The sequence below is a fragment of the Delphinus delphis genome, chromosome 6, assembly GCF_949987515.2.
Source record: "Delphinus delphis chromosome 6, mDelDel1.2, whole genome shotgun sequence".
Lineage (NCBI taxonomy): Eukaryota > Metazoa > Chordata > Mammalia > Artiodactyla > Delphinidae > Delphinus > Delphinus delphis.
The window spans coordinates 34,582,854-34,599,007 of NC_082688.1; the positions used below are offsets into that span (position 1 = coordinate 34,582,854).

General features: G+C 47.1%; 1 protein-coding gene across 4 annotated transcripts in view; it reads right to left on the reverse strand.

Annotated features, from left to right (window-relative positions):
• Positions 1–16,154, reverse strand: part of ALDH1B1 (aldehyde dehydrogenase 1 family member B1) — a 273,270-nt gene that overhangs the window by 103,500 nt on the left and 153,616 nt on the right. The gene's annotated exons all lie outside the window — the stretch shown is intronic.

The following is a 16,154-nucleotide window of genomic DNA, read 5'->3' on the forward strand; positions in this document are numbered from 1 at the left end:
TCCAGCAATGTTAGAGTGGCTTTGGGAGTAGTGGCTAGGGGGTGATTTAGGATAGCTATTTGGAAACATCTACCATTTTCCAATAATGCTTGAGAAATTGCCTCTCCTGAGAAATTTCAGGAGGGCCCTGGAACAGTGAGGGAGGAGGCCAAGGAAAATGCAGATTCCTCTTGTCTGAGCAGCATGGCTGCAGGCATTCAGAACACCCAGTATTCCAAATACCTTCAGGCAGGTCAGCTGCATCGACTGTGCTGTTGCCCACCCCGATCTGTGCACATGCTCATCTCTCTGCACGTCCCCCAGGTCACCCTCCTACATCTATCTGATGAAATTAGTACTTGAAATGCAATAAAGTGATTAGTTTACTTGACTGTGACAAACATATTTAATCTTGACCGATCGATAGTGTCAGAAAACCAGCACCATTAGTTAAATTATCCCCTGGACTCAGAGAAGCAAACAGCCTAATTGAAGAAGGCAAACTCCCAAGGCCTCCTCTCAGCCCAGGCACTTCCCACCTTGTGGGTTTGGAGGGCTCTGATTTGAACTTAAGCCGTAACTTGCTTTCTCTCGAGCCACCACTGCCTGCATGTCAGTTTCCCCATCCATCAGTATACTGCAGAGAAGAAGAGGAGAGACTCTGGAACTAGACTCAATTTAAATCAGCACCACCAACTAGTTGATCATGGGCGAGTAACCTAACTTCTCTGTGCCTCCATTTCTTCATCTGTAAAATGGGGGTATCAATACTAGTATCTGGGTCCTCAGGAAGGGTGGGTGAAAGAGGCATGGGCTGGATTCTCCTCCTGGCCCTACAGGACCACAATTTGACCACTTCAGCTCCTTCCCTCTCTGAGCCTCAGTCACCCCATCTATAAATGAGGAGATGAGATGAGTCAATTGTAGAGGCTCCTATAGCCCTGATATTCCATGAGCCTCAGAGCCTAACAACCTTGTTGATGTACATGAGAGTTACTAGAAGTGATCCCGGGCCAGGAAGCCTAAGTGATCTCATAGCCCAAGGGAGGATGTCTTTGAGGCAACGTAACTTATCTTTATGGACATGGCAGGGTGGGGAATAGGGAACCATGCTTTCTGGGTATGAAAGGAAATCAATTCCATTTCATTTCAGTCCAAGAACTCTCAAACGCCTGATATCCACAGTGGGTCTGCTGGTACCAGGGGAAGGAAGTATCTCACTCACTCACTCATTCATTCATCCCATGTTTGCTAAGCATCATCGCTGTGGCAGACCTTGTACTGGGAGTTAGAGACAGACGGAAGGACCAGCCTCATGCTTTGTCCTTTGTCTTTTGTATCCAGGGACTCACAGACACATGAACAATCACCTCTAGTACAATGCTGTATTAGTTTCCAATGGCTGCTGTCACAAATCACTACAAACTTAGTGACTGAAAGCAATACGAATACATTATCTTATAGTTCTAGAGGTCAGAAACCCAATATGGGTCTCAATGGACTAAAATCAAAATATTAGGAGGACTGTGGTCCTTTCTGGAGGCTGTAGGGGAGAATTCAATTATCTGCCTTTTCTAGCTTCTAGAGGCTGCCTGCATTCCTTGGCCATGGCCCCACATCACTTGACCTCTGCATCCATTGTCACATTCCTTTTCTGTCTTTCACACTTCTGCCTCCTTCTTATAAAAACCATGAGCAGGGCTTCCCTGGTGGTGCAGTGGTTAAGAATCCGCCTGCCAATGCAGGGGACACAGGTTCGAGCCCTGGTCCAGGAAGATCCCACATGCCGCACAGCAAGTAAGCCCATGCGCCACAACTACTGAGCCTCTGCTCTAGAGCCCGCGAGCCACAACTACGGAAGCCCACACACCTAGAGCCTGTGCTCCACAACAAGAGAAGCCACTGCAGTGAGAAGCCTGCACACCGCAACGAAGAGTAGCCCCCACTCGCCGCAACTAGAGAAAGCCTGCAACGCAGGCTGCAACAAAGATCCAACGCAGCCAAAAATAAAATAAATAAAATATATATTTTTTAAAAAGTCCTTAAAAAAAAATGAGTAATTGGACCCACCTAGATAATCCAGGATATTCTTCCCACCTCAATAGCCTTAACTAAATCACATCTGCAAAGTCCCTTTTGCCATGTAAGGTAATATATGCACAAATTTCAGGGATTGGGACCTGGACATCTTGTGGCAAGCATGGAGGTGGGGGGGGGGGTCATTATTCTACCCACTACAGACATAAAAGTCTCAATGCTGGAATAAAAAGAAGACTAGGAGTCACTTTTCCCAGGAAGACTTAAGGGTTCCATTAGAAGTGGTTCTTGGGAACCCTCGTACACTGTTGGTGGGAATACAAATTAGTGCAGCCACTATGACAAACAGTATGAAGTTTCCTTTAAAGACTAAAAATAGAACTACCATACAATGCAGCAATTCCACTCCTGGGTACATATCCAGAAAAAAAAGAAAACTCTAATTTGAAAAGATACATGCACCCCAATGTTCATAGCAGCACTATTTACAGTAGCTAAGAAAGACATGGAAACAACCCAAGTGCCTGTCAACAGACAATTGGCATAAAAAGATGTGGTATCAAAAATAAACTCAAAATGGATTAAAGACCTAAATGTAAGGCCAGAAACTATAAAACCCTTAGAGGAAAACATAGGCAGAACACTTTATGACATAAATCACAGCAAGATCCTTTTTGACCCACCTCCTAGAGAAATGGAAATAAAAACAAAAATAAACAAATGGGACCTAATGAAACATAAAAGCTTTTGCACAGCAAAGGAAACCATAAACAAGACGAAAAGACAGCCCTCAGAATGGGAGAAAATATTTGCAAACGAAGCAGCTGACAAAGGATTAATCTCCAAAATTTACAAGCAGCTCAATATCAAAAAACAAACAACCCAATCCAAAAATGGGCAGAAGACATAAATAGACATTTCTCCAAAAAAGATATACAGATTGCCAACAAACACATGAAAGGATGCTCAACATCACTAATCATTAGAGAAATGCAAATCAAAACTACAATGAGATATCATCTCACACCAGTCAGAATGGCCATCATCAAAAAATCTACAAACAATAAATGCTGGAGAGGGTGTGGAGAAAAGGGAACCCTCTGGCACTGTTGGTGGGAATGTAAATTGATACAGCCACTGTGGAGAACAGTATGGAGGTTCCTTAAAAAACTAAAAATAGAATTACCATATGACCCAGCAATCCCACTACTCGGCATATACCCTGAGAAAACCATAATTCAAAAAAGAGTCATGCAGGGCGAGAGAGAGTCATGGACATATACACACTAACAAACATAGTAAGGTAGATAGCTAGTGGGAAGCAGCCGCATGGCACAGGGATATTGGCTCGGTGCTTTGTGACAGCCTGGAGGGGTGGGATAGGGAGGGTGGGAGGGAGGGAGACGCAAGAGGGAAGACATACGGGAACATATGTATATGTATAACTGATTCACTTTGTTATAAAGCAGAAACTAACACACCATTGTAAAGCAATTATACCCCAATAAAGATGTTAAAAAAAAAAAAAAGTCATGTACCACAATGATCATTGCAGCTCTATTTACAATAGCCAGGACATGGAAGCAACCTAAGTGTCTATTGACAGATGAATGGATAAAGAAAATGTGGCACATATATACAATGGAATATTACTCAGCCATAAAAAGAAACTAAATTGAGTTATCTGTAGTGAGGTGGATGGACCTAGAGTCTGTCATGCAGTGTGAAGTAAGTCAGAAAGAGAAAAACAAATACCGTATGTTAACACATATATATGGAATCTAAAAAAAAAAAATTGGTTCTGAAGAACCTAGGGGCAGGACAGGAATAAAGATGCAGATGCAGAGAATGCACTTGAGGACACAGGGAGGGGGAAGGGTAAGCTGGGACGAAGTGAGAGTGTGGCTTGGACATATATACACTACCAAATGTAAAACAGATAGCTAGTGGGAAGCAGCCGCATAGCACAGGGAGATCAGCTCAGTGCTCTGTGACCACCTAGAGGGGTGGGATAGGGAGGGTAGGAGCGAGACGCAAGAGGGAGGAGATATGGGGATATATGTATAGCTGATTCACTCTGTTATACAGCAGAAACTAACACACCACTGTAAAGCAATTATACTCCAATAAAGATGTTAATAAATAAATAAACCAAAAAAACCCATAATATTAAAAATGATGGGAAAAAAAAGATGTGGTATATATACAATGGACTATTACTCAGCCATAAAAAAGAATGAATATGTATACAATGGATAACTAATAAGAACCTGCTGTATAAAAAAATAAATAAAATTCAAAAAAAAAGAATGAAATATTGCCATTTGTAGCAACATGGATGGACCTAGAGAATATTATGCTTAGTGAAATAAGTGAGACAGAGTGAGACAAAGACTGTATGATATCACTTATACATGGAATTTAAAGAATAATACAAATAAATGTATATACAAAACAGAAACAGACTCAAAATACATAGAAAACAAATTTATGGGGAGAGAGAGGAGAGGAGGGACAAATCAGGAGCATGGGATTAAAAGATACAAACTACCGGGCTTCCCTGGTGGCGCAGTGGTTGAGAGTCTGCCTGCTGATGCAGGGGACACGGGTTCGTGCCCCGGTCCGGGAGGATCCCACATGCCACGGAGCGGCTGGGCCTGTGAGCCATGGCCGCTGAGCCTGCGCGTCCGGAGCCTGTGCTCCTCAACGGGAGAGGCCACAGCAGTGACAGGCCCGTGTACCGCAAAAAAATAAATAAATAAATAAAAATAAAAGATACAAACTACCATACAAAAAACAGATAAGTAACAAGGATTTACTGTATAGCACTGGGAATTACACACAATATCTTGTGTATAAGAATGATGTGTAATAACCTATAATGGAATATAATCTGAAAAAAAAAAAAAAAAAAAAACCCCAAGCTGAATTACTATGCTGTACACCTGAAACTTACACAATGTTGTAAATCAACTATACTTCAATTTAAAAAAAAAAAAGAAGAAGAAGAAGGCATGGTCCTTGAAGCATGAGTAGGATTTGGACTTCTGGCGCAAGGCGAAGAATACTCCAGGTAATAAGAACAATAGCAGCGAAGGCCTGGAGGTGGGAGATGGTGTAGTATGTCTCGAGAACACCATGTTTGGAAATAATCGGCTGAGACAGGAGAGAGGCAGAGGCCGGAATAAGGAAGGCCTCATATGCCATGCTTCCATGACACAAAACCACAGAAGGGTTTTAGACTAGGGAGCAGACAGATCAGACTTGAATTTCATAAAGATTATTCTGGCTACAAGGTAAGTGACCAAGAGGAGGGGGTAAACCGAGATCAGAGACATGAGCAAGAAAGCTGCTATGGAGATCCTGATGAGATGAGCAGGCCTGAATACAATATTGGCAGGGACAGGGCTCATGGGGCAGAGGATGTGAAGGAAAGGAGAAGTTTTAGACGACTCCTAGGACTCCGGCTTGGGTGACTGGGTGGAGGGCAGAGCCGGTGCCCCTAACTAAGAGAGGTGTCTTATCTCTAAGTCCTTTCTTCAGGATGGCCACGGTCTGGGTCTGAGAGTCACCTGAGCTAGATCCCTCCCTCCAAATGGTTCCATTCAACAAGAAACAGGACACCAGAGTGCTTGAGCCACAAGCTTTGGGCTCTGGCAGCTCTGGTTTCTAAATCCCTGCTCTGCTCTCACAGCCCTGGTCTCCAAGTCCCAGCTCTGCCTCTCACCAGCTAGCAGAGCTCAGCAGGTTCTTAGGACTGGCCATGAACCTTACCCTCTTTGCAGTAACATAAGGAAGTGCTAACACTTTGCCCTTTGCATCCTCCAGGCCTCTCCTGGACATCCCATAGCTCTAAAACTCCCTTCTTAATAGGGATCTACCTAGGGGAGGGGAAAGAGCAATTAACACCTTTCTATTCCCTCGGGACTGGCCCTGTCCCCTGCCAACTACTGCATCAGGACCCACCTGCTCTTGAAGGGGGTGACCAATTATCAGGAATAAGTGTGAAATCGAGTTTGTTGCCCGGATACTCATTACCTGCCTCTTCATCAGCCTGCAGGGGAGGGGGGCCCAGTCTCTGCTTCCCCACAGCAGGGGAAGATCAAAAAAAGATGATGGATTTCCTGAGTGTTCACCCAGCCTTGGGAAGGAAAGGGGCTCACTCTGCATTGTCACTGGAATTAGGCAGAGGCTTGTGATTTTATTTTTTTTAATTATATATGCGTGCTTCTGGCAGATAATACATTTAGATATTTGTATATCTGTATTTCTTCTAACTGTATTTTCCCTCCCTGTTCCAAGAAGGAACTAGCTGATCTTCGTTGACTCTGGAGAAGCTGCTGGCAGGCATCAGTTCTTTCTTGGCCTTTGCTTTCCAAAAACCTGAGCTGCTTGAGGGGTTCCTGAAAGGGAAGAAAGGAGAGAGGAGCTGGCCTATGAGAAGGAAGATTCCCCAGAAGGCCAGTGAGAAGCCAGGGTCAGACCCCCAGTTCCCTGCAGTGCCAGGGGAGGTGACAGGCTTTGGAGAGGAATGGCTGAGTACCACCAAAAAGGCTGGAACTGTGCCTCATCAGCATCCAGGCTCAGTGGCCACAGGGCATCTGGCAGTGACCATAAGTGGGCCAGGAGGCTCACAGACTGGGCTAAGAGCTGTTCTCTCCTTCTTGAAGACATAGCTGTGCCAGACAGTGTTCTAGATACTAGGCACACAACAGTGAAGAGGATAGAAACATTCTCTGCTCTTACAGTGTTTCATTTTTCAAAGATAAATATATAATTTAGTAAAAGCTAGTAATAAGTGCTACCAGCAATAACAAACAAAACAAAAACCACAAAACCAAACAGGGTGAGGGCACAGACAATGATGGTGGATGTCAAGATAGGTTTCTCAGAAGAGAGCAGGTTTGAGCTGACATCTAATGGAAAGAGGAAGTGAGTCAGTTAAACTGTAGGGGAGAAAGCATTCCAGAAAGAGGGGACAGTAAGTGCAAAGGCCCTGGGGTAGGAGTGCTAGCATGTTCTAGGAACATTGAGATGGTTAGGTGGCTAAGGAGGAGTGACAAGGGTGAGTTTGGCAGGAGATGAGGTTGGACTGGGGGAGACAGAAGTGTCCTCCCTTCCAGGCCAGACAAATCTGCATTTATAACCCAAGGTCTGTCACTTTCCATTTACAAGCTTGAATTTCCTCACCCTCAGCATAAGGCCAGAGACACCTTCCCTGGTGCCGATGATGTCCTGCACTTGACGGTGGCTACTGTAATTACCATGCGGTTATTATTGTTTAATCTAGGTGCTTCTCCTCACCATGCTCCCATTCCTACACCACGAGAATTGGATGCTGTTGCTGCAACGACTTTGTGTGCAGGGCACCAGTGGGGTGGAGGGTTGAGGCTCTTTATCAGTAATTACTGCTCCCGGGAAGCCCTCTTGGCTCTGCTCCACACCCAGCATGGCGAGGACGACAGCCACTTGTCAGAAGCCTCCCAGAGAGACCACCTGGAAATGAGAGCAGCCCTGACAGGGAGCTGTGCTGAAGGGGGAAGGGCATGCGGGCCCCTTTGTCATTAGGCAGCCAGAGCTGGAGGGATCGCTGCGGTTTAAATTAAGGATTTAATGAGATGAGGCCAAATTAGATGCAATTAAAAAGACACTTTAGAGCTGGCAGACGACCAAGAGAGGCAGTAATGACTTTCCTAGAAGGGAATCCCACAGGCTGGGGGTTGGGGGAGACCAGGAGGGCTTGGTTTTCTACTCCTGGAAACATCTGGGGTCGGGTGATGGGAGGATAAAATAGAATCAATCATTGGTAACACCGGTGCCCAGCAAGGGCTGGATGACCCTCAGATGTCCACCCACGAGATCCCTGAGACACTGCCTAGACTTATAGTTTCCAAACTGGAATTTGGGGAGCCGAGTAGGATCCCAAGAAGACCGATAGTAACTTCCCCAAGCATTGTCTAAATATATTTTTTTAATTATTTTAAATCTTAAAGCAAAAATGCTGTGTAGGCATCCAAAGTTTAGCCCACAAAGGCTGCCAACATGCTGCACAGTGCGATTCCCTGGGGACCTCGGGATAAAGATTCTGTAGCCTGGGCCTCCCTGTGGATTCTGAAGAGAAGCTCCGTTGCTTGGAAAGGCTGCTCACCTGACTCACCTGCACTGCCGCCCCCTGCCCAGTAATTCAGGCCTGGATATGAGCTCTCAAGTCCTGTGAGCCCACTCCTAGGTGACTCAGGTGAAGCACTCAATTAAATACCAGCTCAGTTAGAGGCCTGCTCCTGACACCACAGAAGGACTTGGTGCTAACTGGGGAATGGGTAAAAGTGCCAGAAGTCTTGATACTATCATATGGGGAAAACTCTTCTAGTGCTCAGAGTAAGTCTGGGCACTTCTTGTATGACTTCCATTAACTCCAATGGGCTCAGTTTGGCAATGTAGGGTCCCACGGTTACTCTGATTACAATTCTGGATAACGTGTTTAGCATAAAGTTGCATCCTGAAGTTTGGACTTCACATACAAAACAAAGTAAATTTGACTGTTCAGAAAGTTTGAGTGTAGAGCTGTCAGAGACCGGCACTGAGGCATGAGATTTTCTTAAATGACAACACTGAACATCCTTCAAGCTACATCTGAAAAGTATTTTTCTGCCAAACAATGAATATTTAAACTAACAAACCTACTCATCATCTCCCTCCAAATGTAATACAGCTTAAGCAATGAGAGTTGCACTTAGGTATTATTAATAATTCAATCCTGAAACAAAATAATTGCCTATTAATCCTCTTGAAGTTCCTGCACCAGCTTAACTGGAGAATGTTTTGAGAATGGAAAGTAAAGTATTTTGAAAATCTGTTAGCATATGCAACTGTTTTTTTGGGCTGGATCAGGATTTTAATAATACAGTGAAACCAAATCTAAATACTGAAATAAATTGGATATTGATGCTGATACCAAATTGCAACTATTATTTATAATGCCCAACTTCAAATTGTTTAAGTTATTGAAATAGCTTCATTATTCTCATTGGCTGATTTTATAATAAGTAGTGCTTGTACGTTTGAACTTAAACATACGTTTATAATAGTCACTCCTGTCAGCTTTATGTAATGGACTTCCACCGACCAATGTGTTTGAATATTAGTGCTGCAACAGTAGGAAACCACTGACCTAGTCCAAGCCCGCCATGATACAACTGGGAAACACAACCCAGAGAGGTGCAGAGGCTTGTTCATTCAGGACCAGAGTCAGCAGTGGCTGGCTTAGAAGCAGGATCCCCTGACCTCCAATTGTAAAGAGGCCATCAGGACTCTGCCCCAGCTCTGTCTCTTGCCTCCACCTGGTCCAGACCTCCTCCCTCTCCCATCCTTCTCTCTCCACGCAGTGCTAAGCTGTGATTAAGTCCCTCCTTCCAAACCCCGGGGGGGTAGATCAGAACAATGGGTTCAACCTCTTCTCCCTGGAGCCACTGTGTCATGTGGGGGAACCTGGTGGCCCACTGTGGGGATAAGGGGAGACTGAGCAAGCAGAGCACCAGCACCTAGCCCCACCTCAAACAAAGATGATGAGTCCAGAGCACAGAGGGCTCTGACATTGGGGTGTCTGGGTTCAAAGCCTACCTCCCCCCTCTTACCAGACCAAAACTAGGTATGGCAAATACTGCCTGCCAAGGAGGGATGCTGTGAGAATTTAGGGAATCAATCTACGTAAGGCACATAGAAAGTAGTCGATAAATCTTAGCCATTATTATTCATTTTATAAGGAGAGATTGATGTAAGATGTCCTTTTTTCAGAAGGATTTCGCTGCTAAGGAATGCAGGGCAAAAAACTGGCTTAGAACATATAAATTTAAAAGGTCTTACCCTGGCATTTGAGGTCTTCAGCCTTTTCCACCCCTCTTCATATGCCCCACGTGCCAGCCACACTGGTCTTCTCACTGCCCCCAAAGTGCCCTACCTGCTCTGGCCTCCATGCATTTGCGCATGCCGTTCCCTATGTCTGAAGACTCCTGCTCACCTCTCAGGGCCTACTCTTTATGTCACCTCTTCCCAGAAGCCATCCATTATCCCTCATAGCAGAGACTCCAGAATCTCTATAGGAAAGTTCCAGGGCAGCACTGTATTTGGTGGGTGGGGTGGCGGGGCCTCTAGGAAATTTGTCTAAAAGCTCTGCACAACTTATTCACTGCCTTTACTTAGACTGTGTGTTTATTTGGGTTGGCTCTGTGGGGCTGATGGAGATCATGGGGAGCTGAAGCATCTCCTCACCCCGTTAGAATGAAGTTCTGCTTCTCCTGGGTGCTCTCAGCACAGGGCTTGTCCTCATCGTGTGATGGAGCTGGCATTTGGGCTCCACATGCTCCTACTTGTGTTCCTTCCCTGCCCTCTGCCCTCTACTTCGGGCTCTGCTCCTGCCAGCCACAAGGCATGACTAGCCTTAAGTCCCCCGAGAACATCCACCAGCACCCAGAACACTGGAGCTCAAGCACTCCAACTCCCCTGGCTCATCTCGCAGGTGAAATAACTGAGGCCAATAAAGGATAAGGGCTTTGCCTGGACCATATATTAGGTGCTCAAAAACACCTTACATTTGGAGCAAGGCAGAGGGGTGTGCTATGGGACCAGAAGTCATTAACAGTTGGACAAGTAAATCAAGCAGTAGATGGTGAAATAAAACAAACTCCAGAATTCATTGAACTAATCAATAACACCCGATTGCCTGTTACAACCTGCAAATGCCAAATTCTGATTGCCAAACCCTCAAGCCAACAGACAATTGTCACCTAATGCAATGGTTTTCAAACTCTACCAAGCATCAGAATCACCTGGAGGGCTTGTGTAAACTCAGATATCTGGGCTCCACTCCAGAATATCTGATCCAGTAGATCTGAGGAGGGGCCTGAGAATTTTCATTAATAATAAGCCCCAGGTGATGATGATACTGCTGGACTGGGGCGTCACCCTCTGAGAACCACTGATCTAATGTTTTATCTCCTCCACCCTAAAGCCTACTGAGTGGCTCAGGTGGACCTCAGGATGTCATTTGGAAACCAGAGTGTGATGGTCCCCTCAACCTCACATCCCCATCACCGATAGTCCCCACTTAAAACAGGTCAAGCCAGCCCTCCTTTCACCCCAGATCCCAGCCCTGACTGCATTATATTGAAATGGACCACTTATGGTCTGTCTCCCTCTTGGTCAAGGAGTCCCTCCCAGGTAGGGATCCCACCTTCTTCCTCTTGGGATTCCCAGGGCCTGAGACCCAGGATTCATTGAGCATTTGTTGACTGAGATTTGAGGCTCGTTGAGGAGCAGGAAGGTGCCCAAGCTCACACGGGTGAGAACACCTGACCCCGCCTCTGAGCCCAAGCTCCAGGTGCCCCCAGGTCTGGTCCACTCTGTTATTTCTTCCTTTTTAGAAACACTGAGAAGAGGCTTCCTGGCCAAGCAGCTTCTATCTAGGCCTCTTCCAGATGCCTCTCTGCCTCTGCCTTTCACTATTCTCAGTTAGAATGGTCAAAGTTCTCTCTTAAGGGTGACCACCCAGCCTCCCTATAGCCTCTGCTCTTCAGGGAGCACAGCCAAATTTCCCTCTGCAAACATCCTTCCCTCCTGGGTTCTCTCCCTCCACCATTCTGGACCAAAGTTGTCTTCCATTTTACAGCCTGGACCGAATGTCATCTCCCCCTCCCCCAGGCCATCTGAAGCAGAACCAGTCCCTCCCTTTTCTGGGCATGTTCAGCCCTTTGCCCATAATGTTCTGTTTCTGGGTCTTTCTCCCCAAGGTACTTGGTGCAGCCGAGAACCTGTTCTGATTCATACCCTTCCCCAGCCCCCTCCACAAAGCCTAATGTGAGTGAAGCTGTTGCATCGATGATCCTCATCCTAAGGATGAGTTAAGAGGGTCGCTACGGAGCTACCCTTCAGCCTCCTAACCTGCCCTTTGCCACCACTCATCAGCTTGTCCTATCCTCCTAGCCAGTAGGCTCCGAAGTCTACCCTGCAGTAACCACTACCCCGCCCCCGCCAGGGGAGAGTTGGGAGGCAGTGAAGTTGTGGAAGCAGCATCTTCCTGGTCTGAAACAGAGCAGGCAGGGCCAGGGAAAAGGACACAAACCTGGCAGGTCCCTCCATGCTGGGCTCCACAGTTGTCCCTGCCACCTATGTCACTAAGCCACTAAAAACTCTGGGTCAGAAAAAAATTTTAAATGAAGTATTTTGGTTATCTATTGTAAAATAACCCAAAAGGTATTAGCATAAAAAACATTTCTCATGATTCTGTGGTTTGGCTGAGCCCAGCTGGGTAGTTCTTCTACCACCCATGGCATCAGCTGAGGTCACCCACTGGGCTGTGCTCATCTGATGGCTAGGTGGAGCTGCAAATTCCAGGAAGACTCACTCAGGTGTCTGGTACTTTGGTGGTCCTCTGGGTGATCTCTCTAAGGTGTAGCTTGGGCTTCCTCACTGCATGGTGGCATCAAGGTAATTGGACTTCTTATGTGGCAACTGCATTCCAAGAGGGAGAGAGTGGAAGCTTCTGGTCCTCTTAAGGCCTGGGTTCAGAAGTCTCAAAACATCACTTTTACCATATTCATTTGGTGAAAGTAAATCACAAGGACCTGTCCAGAATCAAGGGGAAGGGAAACAGGCTACTTCCCAGCGGTTGAAGTGGCATACACATACAGGGAGGGAAGAGATGGATGACAGCCTTCTTTGGAGACAATCAGCTTCACTAGGGAAACTGTTAGAGGTCTTCTTTCAGTCCAGAAAGTCCCCAGGTACATGTGTGCACATTCAGCTATGGAAACTTCCAAACTATGTAACCCTATAGGTCTGGGTGGTCCATTCCTTGAGAGGCGTTGAAGGCCAGCTACAACAACAATTTGAGTGCAGAAAGAAACGGCCCTAGCCTGGGAGGTAGGCAGTCTGGGTCCTTCTGCAGCCTTGCCCCCCATTTGATGTGAGAAACTGAGCAAGACCCTGTCCCACTCTGAGCCACCCAAATCAGATCCACCTTGCCCACGGGGCATTTATCTATAACCATCCATCAGAGCTGAGGTCCTTTTGTCTTTTGCTATTTTCTAGGCTCCTTAAGAAGGACAAGGGCCTCTCCTCTTCTCTAGTTTTAACAACTTGATAACAGCCCCTTGCCCCTGTATTTATAACCAGAAACGCTGGTATTGATTAATTTATCTCAGTGCTGGACTGTTTTAAAAAGGGGGCTCTTCAGAATCACAGCTCAAATACAGAACAGAGCACTGGAACTGAATGCCAGAGAAATGTCCCCAAAGTGTTCTTGGTTCATGCCCCAGTTATACGGATTGGTATACCGAGGCAGCCCTGGGGTAATGTGAGAAGGGCAGGGATATAAAGAATTAATTTAGGGACTTCCTTGGTGGCGCAGTGGTTAAGAATCCGCCTGCCAATGCAGGGTACACGGGTTCGATTCCTGGTCCGGAAAGATCCCACATGCCGCGGAGCAGCTAAGCCCGTGGGCCACAACTACTAAGCCTGAGCCCTAGAGCCCGTGAGCCACAACTACTGAAACCCACGTGCCTAGAGCCCGTGCTCCGCAACAAGAGAAGCCACTGCAATGAGAAGCCCACTCACCACAACGAAGAGTAGCCCCCGCTCACCGCAACTACAGAAAGCCCGCGCGCAGCAACAAAGACCCAACGCGGCCATAAATAAATAAATAAGTAAGAATTCATTTAGCCAAACTCCCTTTCTCTGCTGGGAGCCCCCGCCAGTCTTCCCCCAAGTCCCACTTGCTAGACTCAGGACTAGTTGAGAGGTCTCTAGGTGCTCAGAAATTCCAACCCCCTGTGAGTGCCCAGAGCCTTCTCATTCAGCACCAGCGCCAAACCTGGGGAGGAACTTGGAAGCAGGAAGCCTCCAAGAGTGGAGGCTATAAGACCCAACACTTGTCTGTGGGGACACTGGACAGGCAGGAGGAGGCCCCCCACCTGCATATGCCACCCTTCCCAGTCTCTGGTCCCCATCATCACTGTTTAGCAACTATGATAATAGATATTTGGAATGTCCCATCAGACTTCAGTTATTAAGAGTCTCTGATCAATTCACTCTTCTCTGCTGCTCAAACATAGTCTATACTCTCCAGCTTCTTGGCCTTGACTCATGCTGTTCCCTCTGCCAGGAATGCCATCGTCCCATCCGACCACCCCTTATCGTTCATCCTACCAGTCCCAGCTCAAGTGCTCCCTCCTCCAGGAAGCCCTATACCCTCCTCTGCACATTGGCAGAGATTTCTCCTTTCTTTAAACCTTCACTGCCCTTGGTCTTCACCTCCCAAGGCTCTGGACACTTTCTGCCTTAGCTCTAACTGGATTGCTGGAGAGAAGCCACTCAGCAGTGGGGACACCCCCTGACCTGGGGGTCAGTGAACTGGATTCTAACTCAGGCTCAGCCTCTGCCTCCCTTGAGACCTTGGCAAAGTGCCTTCACTCTGGCCTCAGTCTCTTCATCTCCAGGATGAGGAGTTGGGCTTTGTCTCTAGGGTAATTTCCATAGCTTCCTTTGTTTGCTACACCCCACAGTAACTGAATCCCTTCCCCACAGCAGGCCCTGTCCTGGGTATTGGGGATGTAGAAGGAGTCCCTGAGACAAGGATTCATGTACAAGTGATTTATTAAGAAGGTGCTCTAAGGAAAACCAGTAAGGAAGTGGGAAGCAGGAGAAGGAAGGGAGGAAACTGGGAAGGGAGTGATTTCTAACCAAGTCTCACAGAGGGTAGCTTCGGCCTGATTCCCCAGGTTGCTCTGGAGTATAAGCCACGTCTCAGGGTTGTCCTGTCCCAAGACCAGGGAGCTCAGCTCCACACTCCCACCCCTGCAAGTCATTAGCTAAGGAGAAGCTTAATTCCCAGGCACTTCAATCTGTCTGCCATTGTTGGAAGTTTCCAGTAGCCTGGGGCAGGCTGCTGAAGGAGAGTCACACGTGTGGGCCACTGAAAGCAGAACACAGGAGGCAGGGGAGGAGAGGAGCACAGAACCAGCAAAAAGCCTCTGGGGAGCATTGGGTGTAGGCCCTCCACCATCCACCTCACTGTTAGCACCGTCCCTATATTCAAGGAGCTCACGGAGGGGGGGTGGGGGAGGAGGGAATGTATTTGCCAAAAGGGAAATTCATATTCACAGGTGACCTGGGGTAATTAATTGTCTCCACTTTTCTGAAGATCACCTGCAAAATGAGGAGTTATAAACTAGGAACTGAAGCACGCACGGGAGGGACGGAGGGAGGGAGGGAGGGAGGGAGGCATGGAGCTTGCATTATCAAGCCTGATTTGCATCTCCCACTCCCCACCCCCAAATCGGGCTGCTGTCTGCCTTTTGCCAGCAGGATGGTTAAGACAACTCAGGAATCACAGGGCTCTGGCTCCCCACAGACTAATTGCAAGCCCAGGATATCAAATGGACTGATTTCCCTAGGGACACAGACATGTTTTCATAGTTCTGACAGTCTCCTTTCATCCTACGTCTCTAACAGAGCCGGGACATTAATCAAGTCTTTTCCTCTGCAAACCCATGCTCCCACCTTTGGTTTGGGGGCAGAGGGGCAGGGGGTGGGGGAAGAACAGAGGCTATGGTCCTGAGAGGGCTATCTCTAGGTGACATAATTGTGAATCTGTGAACAGGGACTCTGTATTCCCAGATGCTCTGGGCACCCAATCCTAATACTTGTGAAAAGCTTGAAGACTATCAGGGCTGAGGGGCCTTTAGTCCCCAGGTCATGGCTTCCAAACTGTGCTCTTCCAAGCCCAACTTTTCAAGAAGGGACTACCAAGGTCCCCAGGGAAAAAGGGGTAAGCAACTCTGTCCAGTGTCCAGAGCATGGCCTTCCACATAGAGGCCACCTGAAGAGGCTTCTGCAACTGAAAAAGAGTCCCAGATGCATTGGAGGCCATTCCTGTTAGGCTGCAGAGCCAAGTGGGACATGGAGGGTGGAGGGCAGAGGAGGGCCCAGCAAGTTGATGTGTAGCCTGGCCTAGACCAGAGCTCCTGGCTCCTGATTTAACTTCCTCTCCTTTACTATCCTCCCCCTCTGCCCTCCTCCCCCAAATCTGAAATTCAAAGCATTAGGCCTGAAAGGGACCTACAGCTGATGCAGTACAAACTTCC